Source organism: Bos taurus, chromosome 5 (assembly GCF_002263795.3).
Source record: "Bos taurus isolate L1 Dominette 01449 registration number 42190680 breed Hereford chromosome 5, ARS-UCD2.0, whole genome shotgun sequence".
In the NCBI taxonomy this organism is placed as follows: domain Eukaryota; kingdom Metazoa; phylum Chordata; class Mammalia; order Artiodactyla; family Bovidae; genus Bos; species Bos taurus.
In genome coordinates this window covers 74,104,653-74,116,685 of record NC_037332.1, presented here as the reverse complement: position 1 = coordinate 74,116,685, position 12,033 = coordinate 74,104,653, and the positions used below count along the sequence as shown (strand labels likewise).

The 12,033-nt window shown below is 38.2% G+C and overlaps 1 protein-coding gene across 26 annotated transcripts in view; it reads left to right on the top strand.

Moving 5' to 3' along the window:
• Nucleotides 1–12,033, top strand: part of RBFOX2 (RNA binding fox-1 homolog 2) — a 293,230-nt gene that overhangs the window by 72,316 nt on the left and 208,881 nt on the right. The window lies entirely within an intron of this gene.

Here is a 12,033-nt window from a genome sequence, read left to right as displayed (position 1 = left end):
GTTGGTGGGGAGTTGGGTGTGCGTGGGGGGTGGTGGATGGGAGTTTGTGCAAGGGAATTGTGGCTTCACTAAGGTGTGGGGAGTCCAGTTCAAGCAGAGAGGTTGGTTGTGTGGAATCGTGCTGATCTGCGTTAATGCCTTCTTTTTAAAAATCTGTAAATCATTCTGAATTTGCAGAATATTTTCTTTGTTAAAAGGATATAGTCATTTAACAAAGGAGCTAATCTAGATGTAGAAATATAATACCTTTTTAGAGTTCTGTTCCCTGTAGTATTTGTGCGTGCCTTTATCCCTTGTATGTGAGGGTATTTGTGCACCTATTTTGGATCTATAGTTGCCTTTGTAGGATGCCTTTTATGGTACTGCATGCAGTTCAGTGCTTTATTATTAATGCTTGATTGTTGTATTTATTTTTCTACAAATGGATGTGTATAAATAAAGCACAGTTTTTATTTTTTAAAAATCTGAAAGAAAATCAAAGTGTTGCTTTTGCAGCAGAAAACTGCATGCTTCAGAACAGTCGTTTTGAACATACGCGTGAGTGTCTGGACTGATGCTGAAGGGCAAATGTGTTTCTTTTGGAATGACTGAGGGGCCAAATATTCTAAAAAACAAATACAACTGAATCTGTGCATCCAGGTGAATATTGTCCTTCAAAACAGCCACTTTGACTGTGGTAATATAACCACTGCGCAAAACATAAAGAACTCTCCTTTGGAATCAGCTTCAGAGATGAGTGATGAGGAAAACATTTTTAATACCTGACACTGCATTTTTTATTCAAAAAGAATACCTATCTTGATCAGACACTGGCTTTCTTTGAATTGGCTTTTCCTGATTTGGGGTTGTCAAAAAATGAAATCTATGTTCAAATAATGCGCTTTTGTCCCAGTTAAGGACATTTAAAGTCATAGGTTTAGTTTCTGAAGGCATTTTCATTTTCAGATCAAGAGCTCCTAGATTATGTAGTTTGGCAGTGGCTGCATGATTGATGAAAGCATATGAGGAAGAAGAGTGTTCTGTGGTGTGTCTGAGGGCACAGATTGAGGAGCCAGATTGACCTAGGTCTGCACCCTGTTCTCCTACTCAGTGACTGACCTTGGACAGGTAGCAGTCTCGTGGTGCATTGGTTTCCTTATGTCTAAAACAGGGATGGTAGTGCTATGAATACCAACCTTACAGTGTGGTGCTGTGGGTAAGTAAACTAATATGAAAAACACTTAAACATTTAGTATATGCTTAATCAGTGCTTGCTTTGGCTGTTGTCATTAATAATTATACATTTCTTTGAATTACAAAGTTATGAAGTAGATTATTTCAGACACCACTGAATGTCCAGGAGGGAGGGCCTTGGGAATCTGTAATTGTTCAGTGATTCCCAGATGATTGTGATGAGCAGCCAGGTTTGAGAACCACTGCGTTTAATCTACTTTGAGTAAGGCCCCAGCACTAGATCTGTCATCATTTCCTGAAATCTTACTAGAAATGCAGAGTCTCAGGTATCCCACCAAACCCACTGAATCAGAATCTGCATTTTTAACAGGATGCCCTGCAGTGACCTGTATGCATGTTAAAATTTAAGAAGCACTGGTTTTCTTCTACCATTGAGGGTAACTGGGTGATAACTCCAAGTGAAAAGGCAGATTGTGCTCTTGCTTCTTCGCAGTCATATTCTACTCTGTCACCCCACAGACTATTGCCCAGCAGGCTCATCTGCTGATGGAATTTTCCAGGCAAGAATACTGGAGTGGTTTGCCATTTCCTACTTTAAGGGATCTTCCCAACCCAAGGATCAAACCTGTGTCTCTTGTATCTCCTGCATTGGCAGGTAGATTCTTTACCACTGTGCCACCTGGAAAGTCCCCTCCTCACCCAAAAAAAGTTGGATTATCTCTGTTACTCTCATTGGTAGAAGAGAAACAGTCAGGCTAAGACAGTTTGAACTTGCACTTCCCTTCCCTGTTGCCTAGCCTGGAAATAAACGCTTTTTTGGACTAAGTCACTGAGTAATGGAAAGAATAGAGTTATAATTGTGCCTCTGGCCCTACCACTTATTAGCTGTTTGGCCTTGACCTAGTCATTCAACCTCTCTGAATCTCAGTGTCCTCAACTGATCATGGAAATAACACCTAGACCAGGAAATAATGGAGTGGAGCTTGTTCAAGAATTAAGGTGTGATGAGATCTGATAGAGACAGCCCTTTCATGAATTCATAGTAGTTGACCATATGTTTTAGGAATTTAAGTTTGTGTGTTCTTTTAAAAAAATTGCTGTTTAAAAAAAAAAACCACCACAAATTCAGATGATTTCATCTGAAGTCTTTTAGGCTGGTTCCAAGCAAGAATTGATATGGCATTTATCAGAAGATCTTTGAATTGTAATGAGCATTATCTTCTGTCTGACCAGGAAATTTATAGGATGAGAGGAAGTTTGGGGACTTGCACTGGGCACACCAGAAGTAGCTGGGGGAGTGTTTAGGTCACGGGATCATTAGTTGCAGACAGTAGGGCATCTGAAGCAACAGCGCGAGTAGGAGACAGAGAGGCCCGTTGTCACTCAGCCGTACATGTCTTAGGGCACTGAGGGGTGAGGGCGGATTCTGAACTCAAAGTATATAAAAAAATTGTTATAATGGCCTTCTTCTAGAGGGTGGCGTGGCACTTTGTTTGTGTTATGCCTAATCTTAGCATCTCGACAGGCACAATAAATCAGCGAGGGTGAGTAATGTGCCCTAAGTCACTCAGCTAATAGCAACAGAGCTGAATCGTGTTGAATAGTAATGTGAGTGATGAAATGATTATAAAAGTGAAATTGAAATAGCTATTGTATGCCAGTTAAAATACAATTTATTATGTCTGTATTGACCTTTTGGGCTAAAGGATTGACATGTTAGCCTGTCTCAAAGGAATTTTGGAATGCTGCAGAGTTATCCTTTAGGGATATATTTCCTTTATACCTTTGAGGCTAATTTAGAGGGTTTTTTAAATTTTGTTTTTGTTTTTTAAGTCTTCAGTTCAGTGAAATAGCAGTTTCAACTGAATATCACAACATAAGAGTTGTTTGACCATGGGATTTTGACCTTGACCCATGATAAGAGATCCACTTTACATGACAGGCTAGTATAGTTAGGTGTTTATCGTATATATGTGACCAAAACATGTTTCATGGAATAATTCTTACCCTGATTATTAAAACACGAGGTACTTTATTCTTCTTGTTTAAAAATTCTATTATAGTCCAGTATACTCATCTTAAAAAGTGTCCATGGACAGCTCCCCCACCCCCCCACCCCCCCACCCTGCAAGGTGCACCAGAACCTTTTAGGAGGTCTTCAAGGTCAAAACTCTTCATAACATTAAGATGTTCTTTGCTTTTCCTACTATATTGACATTTGCACTGATGTATAAGCAGTGATGGGTCATCCTAGTGTGAGTCAAGGCACCGGCACCAAACTGTACTGGTTAGTAGTCATTATTTTTTTTTCACCACCACAGTCTTGCACTTAAAGGAGAGGGGGGAAAAAGCCAGTTTCATTGCTATCATATAAGGAAATGTGTCAGTACTGAGAAGATCTTTATAATTTAGTGAACCAGTATTTTATAAATGAGCAATGCATGATGTTACATAATCATGATAGGTAAAAAAAATGTTCAAAATACAGAACAGACCAATGGATTTTATGAAAAATTCACTGATATGCATTGCCACACTGCAACTAACTTTTAAGGAACTGTCACTTTGCAAGTTTTGATATTATATTAAGGAAGAATATCCATAGATAAGTGAAAGTACTCCTACTTTTGACAAACACATATCTGAAGGAGGCCAAATTTTCTTCATATACTTTCATCAAAATAAAATATCACAACAGATTGAAAGCAGGAGCAGGTATCTTAGCCATCTTCTATTAAGTTGGCTGTGAAAGATATTTGCAGAAAAATGTTTGACAGTAGCACTGTTCTCACTGCATTTTTTTGTATGTTTCTTTCCTTTGAATTTATTTTTAATTGGAGGATAATTGCTTTACACTATTGTGTTGGTTTCTGCCATACATCTACCTGAATCAGACATAGGTATACATATGTCCCCTCCCTCTTGGACCTCCCTCCCTCCTCCGTAGATTGTCACATAGCACTGGCCATCTATTTTCCATATGGTAATGTATATATTTCAATATACATTGTATATGTTCTCCCACCCTCTCCTTCCCCAACTGTGTCCGCAAGTCTGTTCTTTAAATCTGTGTCACCATTGCTGCGCTGCTACCATCTTTTCTAGATTCCATATATATGTGTTAATATATGATATTTGTTTTTCTCTTTCTCACTTACTTCACTCTGCATAATAGGCTCTAGGTTCATCCACCTCATTACAACTGACTCAAATGTGTTCCATTTTATAGCTGAGTACTATTTCACTGTATATATATACCACAACTTCTTTATCCATTCATCTGTTGATAGACATCTAGGTTGCTTTCATATCCTAGCTATTGTAAATAGTGCTGCAGTAATATTGGGGCAAATGTGTCTTTTTCAGTTATGGTTTCCTTAGGGTTTAAATGCCCAGGAGTGGGTTTGTTGGGTCATGAAGTGAAGTGAAGTGAAAGTCGCTCAGTCATGTCCGACTCTTTTCAACCGCATGGACTGTAGTCCATGTAATTCTCCAGGGGATCTTCCCAACCCAGGGATCGAACCCAGGTCTCCCGCATTGCACATGGATTCTTTACCAGCTAAATTGGGTCATATGTTAGTTTTTTTCCTAGTTTTTTAAGGAACCTTCATACTATTCTCCATAGTGGCTGTATCAAAATACAGTTAATTTTTGTAAAAAGCTTTCATGTTAGCATAATGGTTTATTACTGATGTTTTAAAATGAATTAACAAATAGTTTTAAAACTGCAGTTTTAGTTTCTAATAGGCAAATACTAATCTTTATTAACTCCCATAAACAAAAGTTCTCTGGGATCTCTAGTAATTTTTAAGAATGGAGATTCAAAGACCAAAAAGTTTGAGAACTGTTGCTTTACCTTCGATTTTATAATAATTGAGATCTCTTAAATCAATCATGAATGGGTCTTGACTCAGTTTGAAAGTATATTGAGCCAGATAGGAATTGCATTGTGAAGGCAAGGAGGACTTTGCTCGATTTTGCTTGAGTTGAGTTGATGTGGGAGAACACCCTTAGGTATGAAGTCATTTGAGTAAAGTTTAGATCTTCAAACCCATCCAGATCTTGCCTCCTGTGATGTCCCTTCTTTGTGATTTCTTCATGCTTTTCTCACTCCATTGTCAACCTGTACACTTGTTCCCTCTGGGCCTAATATTTACATTTTATTGCATGATTCCTGTTGTGCTTGTTTACATGCCTGTCTCTCTCACTAGACTACGAGTTCCTCGAGAAAAGAATCAGTAACTTATTTGTCTTTCTGTTTCTACCATAGTACCAGACACATGAATGTCCCTCAGTAAATGTTTGTTGAGGGAATAAATAAATAGGGAGAAAAAAGAAATGAACAGGTGAGGCCAGATTTTAGAGTGTTTGGAACTTGATCATGTAAGCAGTGGAGAGCCATTAGCATGGGCGTGCTGTGAGTGGTGGTTGTTGAATTAACCCTGGCCCTGGTGAGAAAACTGGGAAGCGGTGGATGAAGGCTGCTGGACCAGCTGAGAAACTGTTAGTTATTTAGGCTTGACTCAGGTGACCCAGGCCTGGATTCAGGTAAATGCTTTTGCTGTAGGTAATGAAAGATGTTTCCTGAGGAATATTTTCAAAAACAGAAACCTAATAATATCCATTTTATCTAATGTTTGCTGCATACTTATAACATTCTGAGTACTGTGTTAAAGGCTTTGTGTGTATTATCTCATTTAATTTTTACAGAATCCTTCAAAGTGTTAGCTGCTCAGTCATGTCTGACTCTTTGTAACCCCATGGACTGTACCCCACCAGGCTTCTCTGTCCATGGTATTCTCCAGGCAAGAATACTAGAGTGGGTTGCCATTTCTTTCTCCAGGGGATCTTCCCCTCCCCAGGGATCAAACCTGGATCTCCTGCATTGCAGGTAGATTCTTCACCATCTGAGACACCATCAGTGAACCTATTGGTTCAAATAAAAGGGCCTATTTTTTATGGTTGTGAGTGAAAATATATGTATTCATTGTTGAAAAATTAGAAAATACAGATAGGGAAAAGAAAAAATATATATACCACTCTGTAAACCCACCTCAACACCAGGATCACTAAACATTTTGGGATACATCCTTCTAGACCTAAGAGAAAAAAAGGTTATGTATATGTGCTGTAAATGCCTGAATATGAGGAAACCCTGAATATAAGGCTTTAAATGGTTTTTCCATTGAAAAGACCAGCCTACCAAAATAATAAATTTTTAGGGATGTTGATGAAATAGGCAAATGTCTTTAAAATATTGATTTTATTTATGCATGCATGCTATTCAAAGTAATATACAATATTATATAATAATGTTTCATAGTTATAATAATATAGTTATAATAACTATAATGTATAGTAATGTTATAATTTTATTTTCTGTGGGTTTTGGAGGAACATTTATACATACTCTACTGCATCAGTTATACATACTCTATTATATCTTAGAACCACCTTGAGTTTTCAGATAGTTTTCTAGGGTGTATATGGAGATACAGCACTGTTTTGAATCTATGTCTATGGTAGTCACTGTTGATTTTTTTTCCAAGCTACAAGCACCCAGTCAAATAACATCATTATTGCCATATTGTATACTGTATTGCTTTGTAAAAATTGTTTTTGACATGAGATTCATATAACATGTAAATTAACCTTTTAAAAGTGAATGGTTTGGTTTTCTTTGGTACATTCACATGTGGTGCAGCCACCACCCCTTCTAGTTCCAAGCATTTTTATCACCCCCAAAACAACCCCACACCTGTTAAGCGGTCACTTTCCCCTTCCTTCTAGTCTCTGAAAACCACCAATCTGCTTTCTGCCTCTAGAAATTTGCTTATTCTTGATATTTCATATAAATGGAATTGCATAATACATGACCTTTTGTGTCTGGCTTCTTTCATATACCATCATATTTTCAAGGTTCATTCATGTTATAGCATATTTCAGCACTTTATTCCTTTTTATAGACAAATAATATTCTTTTGTATGTATACACAATAATTCATTTGTTCATTGATGGATATTTATGTTATTTCTACCTTTCAGCTCTTTTGCATCGTGTGTACAAGTGCTTGCATGAGTACTTGTTTTTAGTTCTTTGGGGAATATACCTAAGAGTGGAATTGCTGGGCCACGTGGTAGTTCTATGTTTAACTTTTTGAGGAACTGCCAAACAATTTTCTGTAGCAGCTGCACCATTTTATATTCCTACCAGCAGTGTACAAGGGTTTGTCAATTTATTTTTAATGAGGAACACAATATGATGGGGAAAGTAAAAAGAAAATATGTGTGGCCTTCGAGTTTATTAGAGCTTTGTATCTCAGATTTTGCCTGATGGACTTATTAAATATTTAGCATCATTTCAGTACCAAAAATGAGATTTAGCTCAAGGAAATGTATCTAATCTATTTTAAGTGGTGAACAGACTAAGAAGTGAAGATCAGAGAAGTGAAAGAAGGGAAATTTAAATAGACTGTAAAATTCCTTGAGGGCAAAGGCCCCATTCATCTTTGTGTCCTCTGCATTTACTAAAATAGTTGGCATGTCACAGGCTGTATTAGGAGGTCCCCAAGACTACCCCAGCTCCAGTGATTTGCTAGGATTTACAGAATTCAGTGTCTAGACATACTCATGGCCATGATTTATAGCAGTGAGAGGATACAAAGTAAAATCACTTTTTCCCTTAAAAGTGCATGGTGGTAAAGTGCAGAAGAAATCAGGCTCCGTTCAGCTTTCCTCGCAGTGGAGTCACACGGGGTGTGCTTCTCTGCTTCAGCCAGTGGTGGCAATGTAGTCTACTGAGGAAGCTCATTAGAGCCTTCAGTTCAGTTCAGTCCAGTTCAATTCAGTCGCTCAGTCATGTCTGTCTCTTTGTGACCCCATGAATCGCAGCACGCCACGCCTCCCTATCACCAACTCCCAGAGTTCACTCAGACCTACGTCCATCGAGTCAGTGATGCCATCCAGCCATCTCATCGTCTGTCGTCCCCTTCTCCTTCTGCCCCCAATCCCTCCCAGCGTCAGAGTCTTTTCCAGTGAGTCAACTCTTCGCATGAGGTGGCCAAAGTATTGGAATTTCAGCTTTAGCATCATTCCTTCCAAAGAAATCCCAGGTCTGATCTCCTTCAGAATGGACTGGTTGGATCTCCTTGCCTTAGTGGGGGAATTTTTCTTTCTGGGGCATGACTGGGAAGGGTTGTACACTTAGGCACCCTCTGCCTAGCATGTGCTCAGATTCTCAACTCCCAGAAGGAAAGCAGTGTTCGGCATCAACCATATTGTTTGCACAATTTAGGCACAGTAAGCCACTCTTAACTGGTTCTGGGAATAGAACCCTCCTGAAATCTAAGTGCCCAGGCACCAGTCAAAGCCAACCTTGGAGGCTGCCCTTTCTAAGTATAGCAGCCAGAACTGCTTTGTTAATTCTTCTCCAGGACATAGATGTTTAGTTCTTTAAGAAGTGTTGCTAGGTTCTGTGAAGAAAAATAAATGTTATAGTAGGGAACCAGCAGGGACTGGAGTATCAGACCAACCTGGATTTGCATTATCATAAACAAATTGCTTCCTTTTCTAAGCCTGTTTTCTTACTGTTGAGAGATATATTATAGAGTTTTGGTGAAAATACAGAGTGATAATGTATAGAAAATATGAAACATAATGTCTGTCCTGTGTGAAATCAGTGGCTATTAGCATTTTGTTTCAGCTCATCTGTACCAGTCTGGGTCCAATGAGGACAAACAGCCTGTAAGTAATTTAAACAAGGAATTTAACATAAAGAATTATTTACTGTAACAGCAGATCAAAGTAATAAGGGATTGGCTTGTAAGGGGTAGAGTGAACTCTAAGGAATAAAGATGTAACAGATATACTGTAATAATGTGATTGATAGATGATAATATATCATTAATATAAAATTAATTTTAATATTAAGTTAATATTTAAATTAATATTATAAAATTATAATAGCAACCAGCCCTAGGGCTGAGATAAAGCACCCCCAGAATGAACTGGTCTTTTAAAAAAAATGGGATATTTGGGGTGGAACTGGTGAATGTAACAAAGTGGTATTGGCTGTCAGTTTTCTTGCTGGGGAGGTGGAATGAATTACTCTGTTTTGGTTTATTATGGGCTTCCCTGGTGGCTCAGACGGTAAAGAATCCTCCTGCAGTGCGGGAGACCTGGGTTCGATCCCTAGGTTGGGAAGATCCCCTGGAGAAGGAAATGGCAACACACTCCAGTATTCTTGCCTGGAGAATCACCATAGGCAGAGGAGTCTGGCAGCTACAGTCCAATGGGGTTGCAAAGAGTCAGACATGACTGAGCGACTCAGCACAGCACAGCATACAGTAGTGTGAAAGTTTAGTTTGCCAGTTAGCCATTGCACTTTCTGTTGGAACTGTGTTATTAGATACTACCAGGTTCATATCCCTTATAAGTCCTCTTATCTTTGGGTACCTTGAGCCTTGTATGGTTTGGACACAGAATAATGATCTGTGGTTGTTAAGCAGTCTCTTCCTGACTCAGAAGTACTTGTTGCTAGGGTTGGTTTTTTTACGTAATGACATGTGGAACTTAGCTGCCTCTTCAGTTCCTGTGGTGTTCCTTCCGTGTCCCCATTCAAAAATAGGCTACTTCAAGTAACTTGGGCTGTAAAACAAAGGTATTGAAATACCCTGCGAAACTTGATTTGCTCTTCTTCCCTAGCCAATATGGTCTAAATCAAATTTTCCTTCCATTGTTAAATGTATGTAAGGTAATATGAAATTAATCTTCAACTGAGAGTAAGTAAGTCAATGAAAAACTTGGTACCATTGACCAGGCTTGTTTGTTAGAGGAGAGCTTCATTCTTACTTTCCTTTGCTTCATTTTCCTTTCCTCTTCCCAAATTGCCTGATGGCAAGAACTTACTTTGTTCCAGTCTTAGTATTTTTCTTCCTCTTCCATCTTGTGAAGTGGGTTTGATTTTGTTAGACACAAAAGAAAGACAGTAAGGTGGGTTAAATTTTTTTTTTCCTGATTGCTTAATGTAGCTTTCTTGTACATTTTCAGTTTTGTGCTCCTGTTCCTAGACAACCTTCATCACTGATAGAAGCCAGTAAAAAAAATACTCTTGTGATAAATCTCTGGATGCTGAACACATGGCCTGTTAAGTGGGTGAAACCAGGGGAGGCTGGCAGAGTTGTGTCTTCCTTAGACTCCTCAGAGTTTTATTGGTCGTTGCTTAGGATTCATAGCTAGTATGTTATATCACTACTGTATTTCTGTACTGAAAGCAGGACTTTCTTGATCTTCAGTGTCACTAAGTCCTTTTAGTGCCTCTCTTAAAAACATGCTTAAGTCAGCTGGTCTATTGTACCTCCTAGGTGCAGTATTCTAGGTGATTTTAACTTGGAATGTGCAAATATATTACTGGCCCTTTGTATGTATTTAATCATTTAGAAATGATGTTGATGATTTTCAGAATGCATTTAGAGGAGTGGTTTTAAAATCCACTGTGTCTTTTCAGCATTCCTTGGTCCTTGACAGTGTGGAGATCCTGTCCTCCTGTACGAGATTAGAGGCTATTACCCACTCATCGCCCACCCCCAACTCCAATACACACGTTTCCAAAAAATCTTATGGAGTCCTGTAGTTCTTTTTATAGATGTTAGTTGTGTTATCAATCACATTATCTTGTTGTTATTATGACTTAGAGCTCCTCAAGGGCAGGGATACCAGCACCGTACTTGTTATAAAGCAGTTGTTAAATACACTTTTACTGAATAAATGAAGGATGCTTCTGCTTAAGTGGCTTCTTCAAACATAGATGCAGTGGGAGCTTCTAAGCAGCCAGTGAAGAATATAAAAATCAGGTAATATTTTTCTTCACTTCTTTCAGTGTCCGTTGTACATGCACGATCCATCACAATTACTTTATTTGTTAGTTACATACATTAATTAATCAGAAGCTTCTAAACAGGTTTAATTGTTGACCTGTAGTAAGATTCTTAAGGTTAGTATTTTATTTCTTACATATTCTTTTTTTGGGGGAGGGGGAGGCAGCTTATATGTCTTGGCAATCATTTTCTAAGTCTTCCAGTCTTACTGGGTCAGTAACTCTTGCTTATGGCAATACAGCTGCTAAAGCCTTTCCTCTTTGGAGTTTAAACACATCTGATTTCTGTCCTATCTGTTCCATGTAATTTCATCTCTGCTTTAAATTTGTTATTAATATATAACTCAATCACTTTGCCATACACCTGAAACTAACACAACATTGTTAGTCAACTGTACTCCAGTATGAAATAAAAAATTTTAAAAATAATACATTTCAGCAGTTATTTTTACTCTGATTTAAAAACTCCTATCTGCACGTTTTTAGACAATTATACCAATCTCTCCCAGGACCAGTACTGGTTTGTGCAGGTTGTCATGAGGTAATAGAGTACCAGGTACAGAGTTAAAAGACCTGAATCTGAAGGCAGCTCAACCACTATCATTGGCTGTTTGGCCTTCAGCAAACCACTTACTCATTCTGAAATTCAGTTTTGTCCTCTGTAAAATGAGGGTTATGAAACCCATTTTCTGCATTGTGAGGACTAAATAAGATTATATGAAGGTGTTTTTGCACAAAATACCTGTTTGTATAAACCATTATGAAACACTGGTAATAGTGACTGTTTTTGTTCTTAATACATGAATTTTACATTTTGTATATTCAAATAATTCCCATAGGCAATGCCCTGTCAACCTTCCACAAACCTTACTCTTCTCCCTAGAGGGAACCACTGTTAGAACTTGTTGTATATCCTTCTAGATTTTCTCTGTGCAGGTATTTTTGATTTTATATTCATGTAGAAATACCTCTTTTGTATTGTGATT